This window comes from Sciurus vulgaris (assembly GCF_902686455.1).
Source record: "Sciurus vulgaris genome assembly, contig: HiC_scaffold_578_arrow_ctg1, whole genome shotgun sequence".
Classification (NCBI taxonomy): Eukaryota; Metazoa; Chordata; class Mammalia; order Rodentia; family Sciuridae; genus Sciurus; species Sciurus vulgaris.
The window spans coordinates 122952-140860 of record NW_027632446.1 but is presented as its reverse complement, the minus strand read 5'-3'; the positions used below and the strand labels follow the sequence as shown (position 1 = coordinate 140860).

The 17909-nt window shown below is 45.4% G+C and overlaps 1 long non-coding RNA gene across 1 annotated transcript; it reads left to right on the top strand.

The window, feature by feature from the left end:
- The first annotated feature begins 9526 nt into the window (after positions 1-9526).
- LOC306652775 lies at positions 9527-17664 on the top strand. Its single transcript, XR_013761529.1, has 3 exons — positions 9527-9574; positions 14146-14173; positions 17505-17664. It is a non-coding gene; the product is annotated as an uncharacterized lncRNA (long non-coding RNA).
- Positions 17665-17909: the final 245 nt, after the last annotated feature.

Sequence of the window (17909 nt, the reverse complement as noted above, 5' to 3'; positions counted from 1 at the left end):
ATACTCCCATACCCTCTGCCCCATGAAGGGGACTTGCACACCTGAGCACTTTCCACGTGAACCTCAATGTCAACTGGAAAACCAAGAGGGGAGCACAAAAGACAGCCGCTCTTGTCCCTGGAATGTCTCTGAGAGTTTGGCTTTGCAGTGGCTTGCTTGTGACCTCTTGGTGAATAATGGTAGGAATTGGGGCTGAATGGATGTGAGCCTCTATTGGTAGCATTCAGGACTATCACGGGGGATTTACAACCTACTCTCCCAATATCATTGGAGCTCCAGTGTCAAGAGAAATGGAGCCCTTTTATGCACTCTTGCTAATTTTGATGGACCTCCTCAAGAGATGCAGCCTAGAATTGGGTGAAGCATAACAACAACTCGGGGTGTGAGTTGCTCTCATGTATACCTGGGATCTAGGAATGAATGCACTGTGCTTTGGAGGGTAAGGGATGACACAAAACACCTCTTTCCAAGATCTCACACGGGAAGGAGGAAACCAGAGACATTAGGCATATGGCCTGTGGGCGGGGGATAGAAACATGTCAGGAAAGAAAGCGGATATGACACTTTGCAAATGCTAGAGGTATGCATTTTCTTCTCAGTAATTCTATTATAATGTTGGTTATTATGGAAGCACGTCAGGTTTGATACTCACGTATTGCTGATACAGGTTCCTCACACTTGGATATTCATAGACCATTAGGGGATTGAATTTCTGAGAGAGTGGTGAACTCTTCATTCGCACAGAGAGCCAGGGTTTAGTGTGGCGTATTCCCGGATCAGCTGCTTTAAATTGTAGGTCGTGGGGTAGGTGCTGTGATGTTAGGAAAGCCCTTGCTCATGCTTCTTGTGCCAGAAAAATATAGGAATCAGCGTACGTATATTCGACTGACCCTTGAGAGCATGAGAATGAGAGAGGACTTTTCAAGGGCATTGATGTACTTGAAATGACATTAGGGTCGGTGTTCTTGGATGCATACAGAACGAACAACAACTAACTACTTCCTGAATTAGTGCTGTAGGATGAGGCTGTAGATATGTCGAGGAATTTGTGGGTTGTCCGTGAACAATGATGAGTCTCAGAGTGCCTCTATTCTGAAGTTGTTCTCCAGGAAGACCCTCTCCACCTTTTCTTGCCCCCCTCAAATGGCCTTCCTCTCCCCTTTTGAAAATTCCGGTTGGAAGCTCTGCACCATTCCACGTTCAGCAGGGTCTGTGTTCAAAGCTGGTGTTATGCCCTGTGAAACTGTGCTCATCATGCCATCACCAGGCTTTTACTTCATTCACCGACTTGTAGGCTGCTCCCTCCCATGGCTGCTAAGATGACTCCTGGCAATATGGCACAGACCCTTGGGACCGAGGGGCGTTTGTCTGGTCAGGAAGGCGAACCATTGTGTGAATGCAGATGGCCAAGGCTTTTGTGCCTCCTGAGGTGCGTCGACGTGCCCCTGGAAAAATCCCACCAGGTAAGTTTCTGGGCGCAGCGGAGTGGTAATGCAGCAGCCGAGCAGGTGGGGCCTGGCAGTTGGAGTGAGCAGAGAACAACTCTCCTTTCTTGTCAGGTCCGTCCTGTCCTCCAACCGACATGCTGAGTGAGTGACTCCCTCCTTTTCCATGAGCCACCAGAGGAGCCAAAGGCCTTCACGTGGAACAGGCACATGCCATGTTCCAGCTGTCTCCTTTGCAGACTTTGTAGCTGAGCAGGGGAAACCCGACTGGTGGAATGTGACATGTCCCATTTCAATGATCACTTGAGCCCCGGCGCTGCACTGCCTGCTGGACTGAGCTGAGCGCTCACCACCCATCTCTCTGTGTGGCTGCTAGGCCTCTAGGCTAGACTCCTGACTCTGAAGAAATCCGGGGCCTTCCAGGTCCTGCAGGAATGCGGTCGGAAGGCAAATCCACTGCTGCTGGTGGTAAGCTTGTTGAGCCACGTCTTCTCAGGCAGCCCTCGGTCCCAGCCTGTTCCACTGGACATGGTGGGGGCTAAGAGCGTGCAGTGGAGCCAGGTGAGCCGGCCCTCAGTGTGAATGGTGGGGCCAAAGGAGCACAGCGCCCCCTAACGCGCCTGGGTGGAAATGCGAGCTGTCAGGCTTCAGTGGGAACCCTGGTCCTGCCTGCATATGAAGGTATTTATCGCCCACGGGGCTGCACACCGCTTAGCGCCTGGTTTCGAGTTGACCCGGCAGCAAGGATAGAATCATTTCCTTAAAAAACACAAGACCCTGGCACCCTCTCCTTTCGTCTATCCTCTTATCCTCACCGCTGAGCCGGAGCTTGTCTTGAATGTGGGCTTGAAGCGGCCAGGAGCCCAATGGGCTCTGGTTGCCATGGGATCCGTGACGCCACCGCGTTCTCGGGCCGCTCCTCTGTGACCTCAGGTGGAATCCGGAGTGCAGGCGCCATGTCACGTGAGCCAGGCTTCACAGTTCATGTTGCCCAAGGCTTCACAAACCCTCTGGGGAGTGCAACAAAGTTCCCTCTCCTACGGGAGCCTAGAAGCCCCGCGCCCTTCATGACCTAGCTGCCCAGAGCCTGCTCCCTCCCCTTTGATTAGAGGAGTTCTCCCATGAATTTTTCTCATATCACAGGAGAACTGGTAAGCAATTGATGCGTTTTTCCGAGTGGAAGTGAATGCACCTGAATGAATGTAGGATCAAGGATATGACTTTCAGCCACGATCACTCTGTCACGAATCTTGGGAGTAATAATTGATACCATAACGAGTAGAAATTGAAACTGGATGAGGACTGTTTTCTTTCTGACACCACGTTTCTCTTCTGGGACCCCCGACCCCATGAGCCATCAACACTTGCCTTTGCCTTGCTATATATCCAAACAGCATCCGGCTAAATTGCTGAAGCACCCCCACACTGAGGGAAACAGGCATAGCACAGGGGGAACAACTTCCTCTGCCTCAGGCTTTCCCGAGATCATGGGCAAGATCCATCACCAAAACTGGCTTGTCCATGATGCACAGGTCTCTGCTCTTTAGAATTCTTCAAATGAAAATGACAAACGGAAAAATAAGAAGAAAATAGGATCGAGGAATTAATCAGTAGATTGTGAATCTATTGGCTAGGGTTGCACATGTGAATGATCCCCAAACTCTCCATTCGTACTCAGCAAATGTGCATATTCTCAATCCCACCTAGTCCTGCCTCTGCCCCTGCTCCTGGCGTCCTTGGATCCCTGATACAAATTTGGGCTCAGAGGTCAGCTACATCCGTTTTCCTCCTTAAGTGAAGAGGGGAAAAAATCTGTCCCTCAGGACACACTGCTGCTCTTGGGTATAGACATGCAAAAGAGTTCCTTGCTGGATTGTCGTGAACAAGAGGATTTAGAATTCCTTAGGCATTGTTTGGCTTGGTATTGATTGCTCTTCTGCATCCTTTTTCACCAATTAGGACTGTACGTGTTCAAGTGTAGTAACTCAGAGCAGACACCCCTCAGCTGGCGATATAGCCCATCACGTAGAGAGCCTGCCTCCTACGCTCCAGACCAGGGTTCGAGACCCCAGCACTGTTAGATTACCGTAAATTACAAACACACAAGAGCGCATCGGAGTCTCCCAACCTTCCTCCTCTCACCTCTTACTTTTCTCTTCTCCTCTCCTCACAAAATGAATCAACACTGTAAAACAGCACCAGTTTCACGTGCAACCCACTTCCTCGGACACCTTTCAGTTTGCAAATGTGCTCCAAGAGAACAGTGCTGCACACTCACCTGCATTTCTTCCGAGTACTACTTTGGCGACCTCACTCTACTCTCCTGAGGACAGAGTTCAAGGCTCTCTCCTGAGTAGGATTATGCAAATAATTCTTCACCACCTTCCCCCCTGCCCATTGTTTGCCAGGGCTCGGTGGCAGGAAATTCAAAATCACAGCCGCACTTATACCTGGTTCTCTCCAGGCTGTTTGGACATACTCCCATACCCTCTGCCCATGAAGGGGACTTGCACACCTGAGCACTTTCCACGTGAACCTCAATGTCAACTGGAAAACCAAGAGGGGAGCACAAAAGACAGCCGCTCTTGTCCCTGGAATTTCTCTGAGAGTTTGGCTTTGCAGTGGCTTGCTTGTGACCTCTTGGTGAATAATGGTAGGAATTGGGGCTGAATGGATGTGAGCCTCTATTGGTAGCATTCAGGACTATCACGGGGGATTTACAACCTACTCTCCCAATATCATTGGAGCTCCAGTGTCAAGAGAAATGGAGCCCTTTTATGCACTCTTGTTAATTTTGATGGACCTCCTCAAGAGATGCAGCCTAGAATTGGGTGAAGCATAACAACAACTCGGGGTGTGAGTTGCTCTCATGTATACCTGGGATCTAGGAATGAATGCACTGTGCTTTGGAGGGTAAGGGATGACACAAAACACCTCTTTCCAAGATCTCACACGGGAAGGAGGAAACCAGAGACATTAGGCATATGGCCTGTGGGCGGGGGATAGAAACATGTCAGGAAAGAAAGCGGATATGACACTTTGCAAATGCTAGAGGTATGCATTTTCTTCTCAGTAATTCTATTAAAATGTTGGTTATTATGGAACCACGTCAGGTTTGATATTCACGTATTGCTGATACAGGTTCCTCACACTTGGATATTCATAGACCATTAGGGGATTGAATTTCTGAGAGAGTGGTGAACTCTTCATTCGCACAGAGAGCCAGGGTTTAGTGTTGCGTATTCCCGGATCAGCTGCTTTAAATTGTAGGTCGTGGGGTAGGTGCTGTGATGTTAGGAAAGCCTTTGCTCATGCTTCTTGTGCCAGAAAAATATAGGAATCAGTGTACGTATATTCGACTGACCCTTGGGAGCAAGTGAATGAGAATACATTTTCAAGGGCATTGATGTACTTGAAATGACATTAGGGTCGGTGTTCATGGATGCATACAGAACGAACAAAAACTAACTACTTCCTGAATTAGTAGTGTAGGATGAGGCTGTAGATATGTCGAGGAATTTGTGGGTTGACCGTGAACAATGACGAGTCTCAGAGTGCCTCTATTCTGAAGTTGTTCTCCAGGAAGACCCTCTCCACCTTTTCTTGCCCCCCTCAAATGGCCTTACTCTCCCCTTTTGAAAATTCCGGTTGGAAGCTCTGCACCATTCCACGTTCAGCAGGGTCTATGTTCAAAGCTGGTGTTATGCCCTGTGAAACTGTGCTCATCATGCCATCACCAGGCTTTTACTTCATTCACCGACTTGTAGGCTGCTCCCTCCCATGGCTGCTAAGATGACTCCTGGCAATATGGCACAGACCCTTGGGACCGAGGGGCGCTTGTCAGGTCAGGAAGGCGAACCATTGTGTGAATGCAGATGGCCAAGGCTTTTGTGCCTCCTGAGGTGCGTTGACGTGCCCCTGGAAAAATCCCGCCAGGTAAGTTTCTGGGCGCAGCGGAGTGGTAATGCAGCAGCCGAGCAGGTGGGGCCTGGCAGTTGGAGTGAGCACAGAACAACTCTCCTTTCTTGTCAGGTCCGTCCTGTCCTCCAACCAACATGCTGAGTGAGTGACTCCCTCCTTTTCCATGAGCCACCAGAGGAGCCAAAGGCCTTCACGTGGAACAGGCACATGCCATGTTCCAGCTGTCTCCTTTGCAGACTTTGTAGCTGAGCAGGGGAAACCCGACTGGTGGAATGTGACATGTCCCATTTCAATGATCACTTGAGCCCCGGCGCTGCACTGCCTGCTGGACTGAGCTGAGCGCTCACCACCCATCTCTCTGTGTGGCTGCTAGGCCTCTAGGCTAGACTCCTGACTCTGAAGAAATCCGGGGCCTTCCAGGTCCTGCAGGAATGCGGTCGGAAGGCAAATCCACTGCTGCTGGTGGTAAGCTTGTTGAGCCACGTCTTCTCAGGCAGCCCTCGGTCCCAGCCTGTTCCACTGGACATGGTGGGGGCTAAGAGCATGCAGTGGAGCCAGGTGAGCCGGCCCTCAGTGTGAATGGTGGGGCCAAAGGAGCACAGCGCCCCCTAACGCGCCTGGGTGGAAATGCGAGCTGTCAGGCTTCAGTGGGAACCCTGGTCCTGCCTGCATATGAAGGTATTTATCGCCCACGGGGCTGCACACCGCTTAGCGCCTGGTTTCGAGTTGACCCGGCAACAAGGATAGAATCATTTCCTTAAAAAACACAAGACCCTGGCACCCTCTCCTTTCGTCTATCCTCTTATCCTCACCGCTGAGCCGGAGCTTGTCTTGAATGTGGGCTTGAAGCGGCCAGGAGCCCAATGGGCTCTGGTTGCCATGGGATCCGTGACGCCACCGCGTTCTCGGGCCGCTCCTCTGTGACCTCAGGTGGAATCCGGAGTGCAGGCGCCATGTCACATGAGCCAGGCTTCACAGTTCATGTTGCCCAAGGCTTCACAAACCCTCTGGGGAGTGCAACAAAGTTCCCTCTCCTACGGGAGCCTAGAAGCCCCGCGCCCTTCATGACCTAGCTGCCCAGAGCCTGCTCCCTCCCCTTTGATTAGAGGAATTCTCCCATGAATTTTTCTCATGTCACAGGAGAACTGGTAAGCAGTTGATGCGTTTTTCTGAGTGGAAGTGAATGCACCTGAATGAATGTAGGATCAAGGATATGACTTTCAGCCACGATCACTCTGTAACGAATCTTGTTAGTTATAATTGATACCATAACCAGTAGAAATTGAAACTGGATGAGGACTGTTTTCTTTCCGCCTCCACGTTTCTCTTCTGGGACCCCCGACCCCATGAGCCATCATCACTTGCCTTTGCCTTGCTATATCTCCCAACAGCATCCGGCTAAATTGCTGAAGCATCCCCTCACTGAGGGAAACAGGCAGAGCACAGGAGGAACACCTTCCTGTGCCTCAGCCTTTCCCGAGATCATGGGTAAGATCCATCACCAAATCTGGCTTTTCCATGATGCATAGGTCTCTGCTCTTTAGAATTCTTCAAATGAAAATGACAAACGGAAAAATAAGAAGAAAGCAGGATCGAGGAATTAATCAGTAGATTGTGAATCTATTGCCTAGGTTTGCCCATGTGAATGATCCCCAAACTCTCCATCCATACTCTGTAAATGAGCATATTCTCAATCCCACATAGTACTGCCTCTGCCCCAGCTCCAGGCGTCCTTGAATCCCTGATACATATTGGGGCTCAGAGGTCAGCTACATCTGTTTTCCTCCTTAAGTGAAGAGGGGAAAAAATCTGTCCCTCCGGACACACTGCTGCTCGTGGGTATAGACATGCAAAAGTGTTCCTTTCTGGATTGTAGTGAACAAGAGGGTTTAGAATTCCTTAGGCATTGTTTGGCTTGGTATTGATTGCTCTTCTGCATCCTTTTTCACCAATTAGGACTGTACGTGTTCAATTGTCCTAACTCAGAGAAGACACCCCTCAGCTGGCGATATAGCCCATCACATAGAGAGCCTGCCTCCTATGCTCCAGACCAGGGTTCGAGACCCCAGCACTGTTAGATTACCGTAAATTATTTGTAATTTTACAAACAGGAGGGCATCGGTGCCTCCCAACCATCCTCCTCTCCCCTCTTACTTTTCTATTTTCCTCTCCTCACAAAATGAATCAACACTGCAAAATAGCACCATTTTCACGTGCAACCCACTTCCTCGGACACCTTTCAGTTTGCAAATTTGCTCCAAGAGAACAGTTCTGCCTACTCACCTGCATTTCTTCAAATACTACTTTCAGGACCTCACTCAACTCTCCTGAGGATAGAGTTCAGGGCTCTCTTCTGAGTAGGCTTATGCAAATAATTCTTCACCACCTTCCTCCCCTGCCCATTGTTTGCCAGGGCTAAGTGGCATGAAATTCAAAATCACAGCCCCACTTATACCTGGTTCTCTCCAGGCTTTTTGGCTATACTCCCAAACCCTCTGCCCATGAAGGGGACTTGCACACCTGAGCGCTTTTTACATGAACCTCAATGTCAACTGGAAAAACAAGAGGGGAGCACAAAAGACAGACTGAATGCACCTGAATGAAAGTAGGATCAAGGATATGACTTTCAGCCACGATCTCTCTGTAATGAATCTTGAGAGTAATAACTGAAACCATAACGAGTAGAAATTGAAACTGGCATGGGGAGAGGACACTTGGGAGGAGAGGAGACAGGTAAGTTCCCACGAGGGCAGAAAGCAGCCCGAAGGTCACCTCAGAAGAGTGGACAAGAGGAAAAGAGTGAGTGCTACAATCACGTGAATAATAAATACATAAACTGTTCATTGAGCCAGGTCCCCAGGCCAGCAGTACTCATTCTCCTGTGCCTTGTGGTTGAACACACTTCACATAGGAGTTCTCAGTCTCCTCTAGATACTATTCTTAAGCTCATCTGACACACTTTGCTCTGAATCTTCTGTGTTCTCTGGGTGAATGCCCATCTCCCACCAGTGCTCAGTCCCTTCTCAGTATTTTGGTTGGGCTAACTTCAATCCCATGTTCAATCTCCACTGAGTTCTAGGCATCCTGGTTCTCTTTGTGAACTCTCCGCCTTAGTGCCATTCTGGTTATTGTCAGTACACCATCTCTGGCCTTATATGCATATCCAGCAGACTAATGAGAAAACTTTGAGAATGTGGATACTTCCTCTTTTCAACAACCTCAATAGGTTTTTAGTGCTGCCATTCAGACAGCCTCCTAACCAATGCCTGAAAACACAAAGCAACTTTAATGGTTGTCAATTCCAACAGCACTGAGGACCTTTTTCCACCATTCTTAGTTCAACATTTCCACAACTTTGCTCAAGTGGCTAAGCTCTTATGAGAGATGTAGCATGCCCAGGATTTCTGCCTTCCCTCTGACCAGTGGAAGAAAAGGATATATTTAAAAATTACCCAGATCTTCTCTCACATGTCACTCCCTACTCTCTTCACCAGAAAGTAAACCTCATAGCACATCTGGATCAGGATCAATTCACACCTTCAAGGGAGAGTGTAAAATGTAGCCAATGACAATTTCCCATCATCATCCAGGACTTCTTTTGATCTTTTAAATAGAACCATTCCCACCATCCCTCAAGTCACTGAGACATTGTCCGAGGGACACTCTTGAAAAGGATCCCAAAATTCTGACACCTGTTGGAGAGAAACCCTCTCCTTTTGATCCTGTGGTCAATGACACCTCACCTAACTTGGTTCAGTCTTCTCTGGGTTCTGCCCTAAATCTTCTTTCACTCATCATTTCCCAGGATATTTTGCATACTGGGGGTGAGCACGCCTCACCCATTAATGCTCAGACTCAAGTGGGTCTGTTTTGTGATAGCTTCTCTGTTAACAATGCTCATCATTCTTTGTTGTAGCCACTAAGTTTGTCTAACCTAAAATTACTTAGTCTCTTCTGCATCTTGTGGGTGAGACCCCTTCACCTAAAAGTGCTCAATCTCCTCTGTTTCTTTTTTCTGTGTTACCTAACCATTCCTTGCTCATTCTGTTCTTTGTCGGTTTGGCGATAGCCTCTCACTTAATAGTGCTCAGTATTCTCTCTGTCCTGTTCCAGGTTCCAAAGGGAATTTTTCCTCAGACTCTGCTAGGTCCTGTCCTTAAGGAATCTTCCTTCACACACCATTGCTGGGTGTCATCTGAGTCCTGTGGGTGAGTGCATCTCTCCAAACAGTGCTCAGTTCCCTCTGGGTATTGTGAGTGGACACACTTTCCCTACCAGTGCTCAATCTCCAATGAGCCCTGAACAACCTGGTTCCCTTAGTGAACACTCTGGGTGAGCACCTTTCCTGGTAATGTCTTTAAACCATCTCTGGCCTCACCTGCATATCAAGGTCAACATGACTATAAAAACCTGGAAACAGTCTCAATAGGACTTTGATGTTGCCAGGCAGACAGCCTCCTCAAAAATGCGTGAAAACCCAAGAGGATTTTAATGTATGTCAATTTCAACAGCACTGAGGACCTCATTCCAGCACTCATAGTCCACCAAGTCCACACCTTTGCTTAAGTGGCTGAGCTATTATCAGTGATATAACATATCCATTATTTTTAACATCCCAATGACCAGTGAATGGAAAGCATATATTTCAGTATTTTCAGGATATTTTCTGATATGTCACTGGCTGCTCTCTTTTGACAAGAGAGGAAACCTCCTAGGAACAGTCAGAACCAATGCACACTTTCAAGGAACAGTGTAAAATGTGCCCACGGACAACTTCCCAGCACCATGGAGGACTTCTTCAGACCTTTGAAACAGGACCTTTCCCAAAATACCTGAGGTCACTGAAACTTTGACCTAAGGGATACTCTCCAAAAGGTTCCAAAAATTCTGAGTGCTGTAGGTGAGAACTGCTTTCTCAAAAGACCTTGGTCTTCTCTGGATCCTATAGTCAAAAACACCTTATCAATCTTTGCTCTGTCTTTTCTCAGTTCTGCACAAAACCTCATCTCAACCACCATTGCTCAGGATCTTCTGAGTCCTCTGGGTGAGTGCATCTCTCCCACCAGTGCTCAGTCTTCTCTGAGTCCTTCCCTAATTCTCCCCTCATTCTCCAATTCTCTGGGTAATGTGAGTTCGGTGTCTGAGTACCCCTCACCCACTTTTACTTTGATTCCATTTGGTCCTCTTGGTGATAACTATTCTGCTAACATGACTCAGCCTTCCTTGTTTAAGCTGCTACATTTGCCTAACCTGTCATTTCTCAGTCTTCTTTGGGTCCTTTGGGTGAGCACACCTCACCTTACCTTGCTCAGTTTTCTCTGTTTTTTTTTTTTTTTTTTTTTTTTTTTTTTTGAGTAATTTTCCAGAAAGGTAAATTGCTCATTTGTCTCAGGGTCCATTTGGTGAGAGCCCCTCACCTTAGAGTGCTCAATCTTCTCTTTCCTGTTCCAGGTTCCCCAAGGCAATTTTTGCTCACACTCCTTGGGACCTGTGATTAGTGCCCCTAACCTGAGGGTGCTCAGTCTTTTCTGGGTCCTGTCCTTAATCTCCCCTCACTTACCATTGCTCAGGGTCATCCGTGTCCTGTGGTGAGCACCCCTCATACATAGGTGCTCAGTTTTCCCAGAATATTGTTTTAAAGTGCCTCTAACCCTTCAGGACTCTATCTTCTCTGTGTCCTCTGGGTGAGTGCCCCTCATCCAGCAGTGCTCAGTATACTCTGGGACCCCTGGGTGAGTGCACCTCACCTAGCAGGGCTCAGTTTCCTCTGTGTCATGTGAAGTGCTCCCATAACCAATTTTATCTCACCATTATCTGGCTCATGTGTGTGGTCATAGGTAGCCTAACTTGTTCAGCCTTTTATGGGTTTTGTCTTAACCTCACTTACCCACCTTTGCTCAGGTCTTCTGAGTACTATGGGTGAGCACGCCTATTCCACAAGTACTCAGGCTTCTCTGGTTTCTGACTTGATCTTCCCTCCTGCACAATTTTTCAGGGTCCTCTGGGTCCTGTGGGTGAGCACTCTACCACCAGTGCTCAGTCCCCTGTGGGTATTTTTGGTGGACACATTTCACCACCAGTGCTTCTTCTCCACTGATCCCTAGGCAAATCAATTTTATTAGTGAATTCTGTGGGTGAATCCCAGTCTGGCTAATGTCAGTACATCATCTCTGGCTTTATCTAAATTCCATACAAAACTACTGTGGAATCATGAACAGGTGTGGATATATCCTCTTTTCAATAACCTCAATAGGTCTTTGGTGCTCCCATGCAGACAGTCTCCTCACCCATGCCTGAAAATCCAAGACAATTTTAATGGATGTGAATTCCTACAGCACTTAGAATTCAGTTCCACCACATATTGTCCAACATATCCATACCATTCCTCAAGTGTCTGAGGCCTTATGGGTAATGTAGCATTTCCAGTATTTCTGACATCTTTCTGAACATTGAATGAAAATCAAATATATACATATTTTCAGGATCTTCTCTGATATATCATTGGCTATTCTGTTTTGATTAGAGAGGAAACCTACTAGGAGCTCTGAGTCAGGCCCTATGTACATCTTCAAGGGACAGTGTAAATTTTGGCCAAGGACAATTTCCCATCATCATGGAAGACTTCTTCAGACCTTTGAAATTAGACCATTCTCAAAATATCTGAGATTACTGAAACACACTTGAAAAGGTTTCAAATTCTCTAAACCCTGTGTAGGTGAGAACCCCTTCCCAGAAGACCTCTGTGTCCTCTAGATTCTGTAGTCAAGCATTCCTCATGTGTCTTTGCTCTTTCTTCTCTTGCTTCTGCCCTAAATCTCTTCAAAACACCATTGATAAGGGTCTTCTGAGTCCTCTGGCTGAGCACCCCTCTCCCACCAGTGCTCATTCTTCTCTGGGTCTTCCCCAAATTTCCCCTCATTCACCAGTGATCAGGATACTCTGAATCCTGTTGATTAGCACCCCTCACCTAGTAGTGCTCTGTTTCCACTGTTCTTTTGGTAATAGCCCCTCTCCTAACATGGCTCAGCCTTCTTTGTTTTAGTTGCTATATTGACCTAACCTGTCCTTATTCAGTCTCTGTATGTCCTCTGTATGAGCATCCCTCACCTTAATATTCTCAGTCTACTGTTTCCTTTGTCTGAGTTCCCTAACCATTCCAAGCTCATTTCTTTCTGGGTCCTTTTTGTGAACACCCTTCACCTTAGAGTGCTCAGTCTTCTCTCTGCCTTGTTCCAGTTTCTCCAAGGCAACACTTGCTCAGACACCTGTGGGTCCAATGGGTTAGTGTCCCTCAACTAGCAGTGTTCAGTCTTTTCTGGGTTCTGTCCTTAATCTCCCTTTACATACTGTTTCTCAGAGTCATATGAGCCCTGTGGTAAATGCCCCTTGCACACAGGTGCTCAGTTTTTCCTGAAAAATCAGAAAGAGTGCAGGACATGGTGTTCATGAGGGAGAAGAGAAACCAGAAGCAAAATATACAGGAAGAGTGAAAGAGGAACCAACAGAGATTGGCTGTTTGGTGAAAAAATGATAGAGAATCCAGGAAGAGAGATAAGTGAAAGGAAAAGTACATATAAAGAGAATATAACTTAAAATTACAAAAATATACAGCAGAACTGTAAAACATCATGCAGGTACCACTGTCCTCTGCACCAGCTGTACACACACACACACACACACACACACACACACACACACACACACACACAAACTTAGTCCAAGTATGGTGTGTAGAGATATCATACAAGCAAAAACACAACAATAAAATAAATCTTTGTGCTGTCTGTGCCAGCATCTAAAAGCTTCTCAGACCTTTTCTCTGACTTCCCACAAGACTGTTGTTCCAGACAGTCCCTGGGAGATTCAGTCACTGTTGCACAAATCTGTGCCTCAGATATTTTGGTTTAGCCATGTTGCAGTTCCAAGTTCTTAATTCCACAATAATTTGGAGAGACATTAATAGGCATGAGTAACCCTGAAAAAGGTTAACTAGATGCTGGCAATCTGCACTTCCAAAAGGAAGACCCCAGGTGCAACCAAACCATAGGCACCCTCATGCTGAACCTCCAGATCCTGGCCAGTGTCCGCAGATAGGGGCAGCTGTGTTCCAAGATGGAAGCAAACAAACTGGCAAGCCAAATAAACCCTACGATCTGTCTTGCATTTCAAAATGAATGGGACTTCATTAAACCAAACCTGGACTTTCCCTGGTGGATTTCTGGGTAGTGGTGGAAGTGTTAGTAGCAGGAGTCAGTGGCATCAGGCAGAAGGATAGCAGCAGCTACAGAAGTCAGTGGCATTGGCAATAGGCGGGGATACTGTGGCAACATCAATTGTGGCTGCAGCTGCAGGAGCACCCAGAGAGAACACCTCCAAATGATCTCCAGGGAGCAACAGTGGCAGTGGCAGTGGCTAGCAACAGTAGTGGCAGCCAGGCATCCCAGTCAGTGTCAGGGGTAGCAGACCTCTGGGGATGGCCACTGTGACAGCATCAACAGCAGCAATCAGAGAAAATACCTTTGTGTATTTTCAGCTGTGCCCCAAGAGAAAATCTCTGGGCAATGGCAGCAGTTCCTGTGACTACAGCACCCAGAGAAAAACCCTTCAGAGTCCTCAGTGTTGTGAGCAGCAGTGTCACCCAGAGAATACATCTCCAGGCATCTGTGATAGTGACCTCAGAGCCACTGAGCCCCAACTCCCAGAGAAGAACTCTGGGTGGTGGTGGCATATGTGTCAGAGTCTGGGGAGGTCTTGGATTAAACCAGATTTTTTTTTGCAGTAAAAACCATGGAGAATTGTGATGTTAGGTATGCTATAAAGTACAATAATTGTTTTGCATTTTGGAAAACACATCCAGCAGCAATGTTTATGGTAGACCAAAAAACATTACAGACATGGAGAATAGTTTCATGGCTACTGCATTTGTCCAAGCAAGAACTGGGGACCTTTCTGAATTGAGCTGTAGGAAAGAGTAATGGAGAGTAAATCAGATTACAGAATCCAAATGTGTTATCAAAGAGTTTGGGTCTGGTTGAAAGAATGAAATATGTTAGAAAAGTATATCTAATATGAAAACACTGTTTTGTGGTTTTTCACACTGGAAACAAAGTGGTGTAACATGGGGTTGGGTGAGTATAAAAGGCAGAGATGAAAGAACATTTTTAGGAAGATTTGCATCACTATAAAGAAATAAACGTGAGACTCCTTATAAGAATAGTTTTTTTTTTTTCTAGATTTAGCTCATAGTTTTGGAGGTTCAAAGTTAAAATGGTATAGAGCAGGCTCTATGTTAAGAACCACCCTTGAGCTGTATAGTAGGAATATAGCCAGAGCAAGAGATTATATGAGGAACTAGGAATAGAGAGAATCACAGGAATCAGACTTGCTCCTTCTAGATTAATCCTTTTCCTTTGGCAAGAACCCAAAGACTGGAACAAAGAACTACCTCATGACCCAATGACCTAAAGTCCTCTTTGGGACCCCAGCTCTTAATGGTTCTCCCATCTCAAGAGAGTCACACTGGGGGTCCAGTTATTTAAGAAATGATCTGTTAAGGAGAACACACTGAAATCATATTCAAACTGCATTTACGTAAAACTTGAAATAACATTCTCTAACATAGATGCTCATTCATCACCTCTCATGTGCCTTAGATTTATAATTAAAAATAAACATGTAGAATGAAGTAATGAGCTAACTCCCATCAAATCTTCATGTGCTAAATGACTGTGTCAATATCATATATTAAACTTACCAACTCCTTCTCATTGGAAATCATTGAGGAGACGTTTTCTCTTTTCTACTACTGAGAAAAAGTTCACTGCTAAACTGCAAGAAAATAAATGCTTATGAGATTAAGAATGAAGACTTTTGAAATGCCTAAATAGATACACCTCAAAAGAAATATAAAAACGCTGTGATCAGCCCCAGGTATTATGCCCATTAATGCAGAGCAAAAGAGCTTCCCCACATATTAAACCACAATGCGCTCTTAACAGACATTTTATTGGTTCATTTATACAGTGTTTTTGTAAAAAAAGACTTATTCATAAGTAATTTCCACCTCTTGTCTTTGGTAAAATTTAAAGAGCCAACAAAAAATATGACTTTGAGGACATAGGTTTCTAGGACTAATTGGGACTAACAGTGTTGGTGTTTTGCCCAGATACCTGCACATAAGGAATGCTTGGTTGTGCCTTCTTTTTCTAACTTCATAGTATTGGTGAAGAGACTAAGGGTGGTGATATCAACTGTAACATAGTACTTGTTAAATATGCCAATGCTTTAACATCCCTCAAAAGAAGCTGAATCATAATTCTGTGTATTAGCATCTAGAATACCAAATAATTTACATGTGCCTACGCACTTCAGAGTGATGCTTATAACTTGACCTTTAGCTCAGTCTTCCCATTTGTCTCTTAAGGCCAGTTTTAGGAAATACTCTTAACTGTGATTTCCACCATAGATTCTCCTGGTCTAAGTGGCAGCATCAGTTATTAATATAGTAACAAATATAATTCTAACATTAGGCCAGACTCAAGCACAGGTTCTGGATATATTCAGGAGAGTTTTATGTAGATGGTTTTTCATAGGGATGTAATAGGGCCTGCTCTGCATGTGTTTGGAAGGATATGATCATTTTGTTGTATATCCCCATTGCTTTGGCTCAAGTTATTGCTGTTTCTGTCAGGGAAGGGCACCACAAATTTAAAACTAAAGGCTTATTTGGTCTCTATGTGAGAACTCATCATGCCTGAATCTCTCCTGAAATACAGAACAGAAAAGTTTGATCTTTTCTGCATGACAAGGCCATTCTGTCTTTTGATAGAGAGGCAGCAGGTGAAAGAAATGTCCTGGCATCTTTAAAGGCATAGTTGAAAATAAAGAGGTGATTTGTAGAGCTAATGGTACCTGAAAAATAAACCCAGAGAAGTAAAAGGAAACAAAGGAGGATGAGATGTGTGACAGGTAAATAGGACCCAGGTGAATGACTCTGTCCACTTTTACTCCTGATAATGCTGCCTGTTCAGAAAAGCTTACCCTAATACTTTTGTCTCTACCTACATTTGTTTTGGTTTTTTTTTTAATATTTTTGTTATTTGGTGATGAACATTTATTTATTTATTTTTATGTGGTGCTGAAAATCAAATCCAGTGCCTCACACATGATAGGCAAGTGCTGTACCATTGAGCCACATCTCCAACCCCCATGTTTTTATTTTTCTTAATAGAATAGTGAATATTCACTTTTTTCTTTTCTTTTTGATACTGGGGATTAAACCTAAGAGTATTTAGCCAGTGAGTCACATCCCCAACCCATTTTATTTTTTATTTTAGGACAGTGTCTCACTGAATTAATCAGAGCAATTTTGTTGAGGCTGGTTTTGAACTTGCAATTCTAATGCTTCAGCCTCCTGAGCTGCTTTAATTACAGACATGCACCACCATATCTGACTTGTTAGACCTCTTTTAACTTTCATTTGGTCATTGAGTCTTCTTTATGTTCTTCAGGATCCTCCATATTCATCAGGTATATTGCACAGGACATTTTAGTAGCTAGCATAGAAAGTAACCCATCTTTTTTTCCCACAATATTACCCAGATTCATTGTATTATCCAACACAAAGAAGGCCTAGAAGAAAGCAGTTAGCTACACTCAGAAGGAGTGGATAGGTGAATGCTAACAACCCAACAGTTTCTGTGATTCCTTAGACTTTGCCAAAGGAGAGAATGTTTGGAGAGGAGAAGGAAACCAGGGTAGAAGCAGTGGGGTGAAGGAAGAAAGCACCAATGAATTCTGCCCAGCTCTACCATGTACTAACACGGCAGTTTGCACTCAGGTGCTGGATCTCTTGTAGCCTTTATATCTCATAGGAAACATGAAGCTAAAGTGACTAGATCAAGAATCATGATGAAGACTGATTATAGAAATGCATGTAGGTGAGAGCTTTAAATGAATAAATACCAGCTAGAGTAAATTTTAGCCATGAAATGAGTTTGATATTGTGATCCAGGACATTTGATAAGCCTAACATCTGCTGCTTGGGCAGAAGTTGTTCTTCAAGAGGTGTCCAGTCTCATCTCAATTCTATGCCCAAACCCAGAAGGATTTGCTCAATATGTGGCCCCTGTGTTTTAGTTCTGCAGCCTCAAGTGCCCAGTGAGCAATCCCATTGCAAAGCAGAAAGATTCCCTGTCCAGCTCTGCCCAGATCCAAGCAGCTTTTCAAATCCTCAAGAAAAGGAGAACTTACAAAGTGCAGAACTAGTCTTGGCTAGACCTTTGGTATTTTTATTGAAAAGGAGTAGATTTTTTTGTCATTGTGGTTGTTTTCCATCCATCATAAAACTAGATTCCAGGAGGCCTCCTGTTCATTTCAAAATCCATCTGGGAACAAGCAAAACTGAATTAGATCTCTAGAGGCAGATATGTGATATACTAAGGGTGATTGAGGGACCCAGAAAGAACAAGAAAAGACATGTCCCTCAGCCACATGTCACGGAATTTCATCAATCACTTGCTCTAACATTCCCATGCTCAGAAA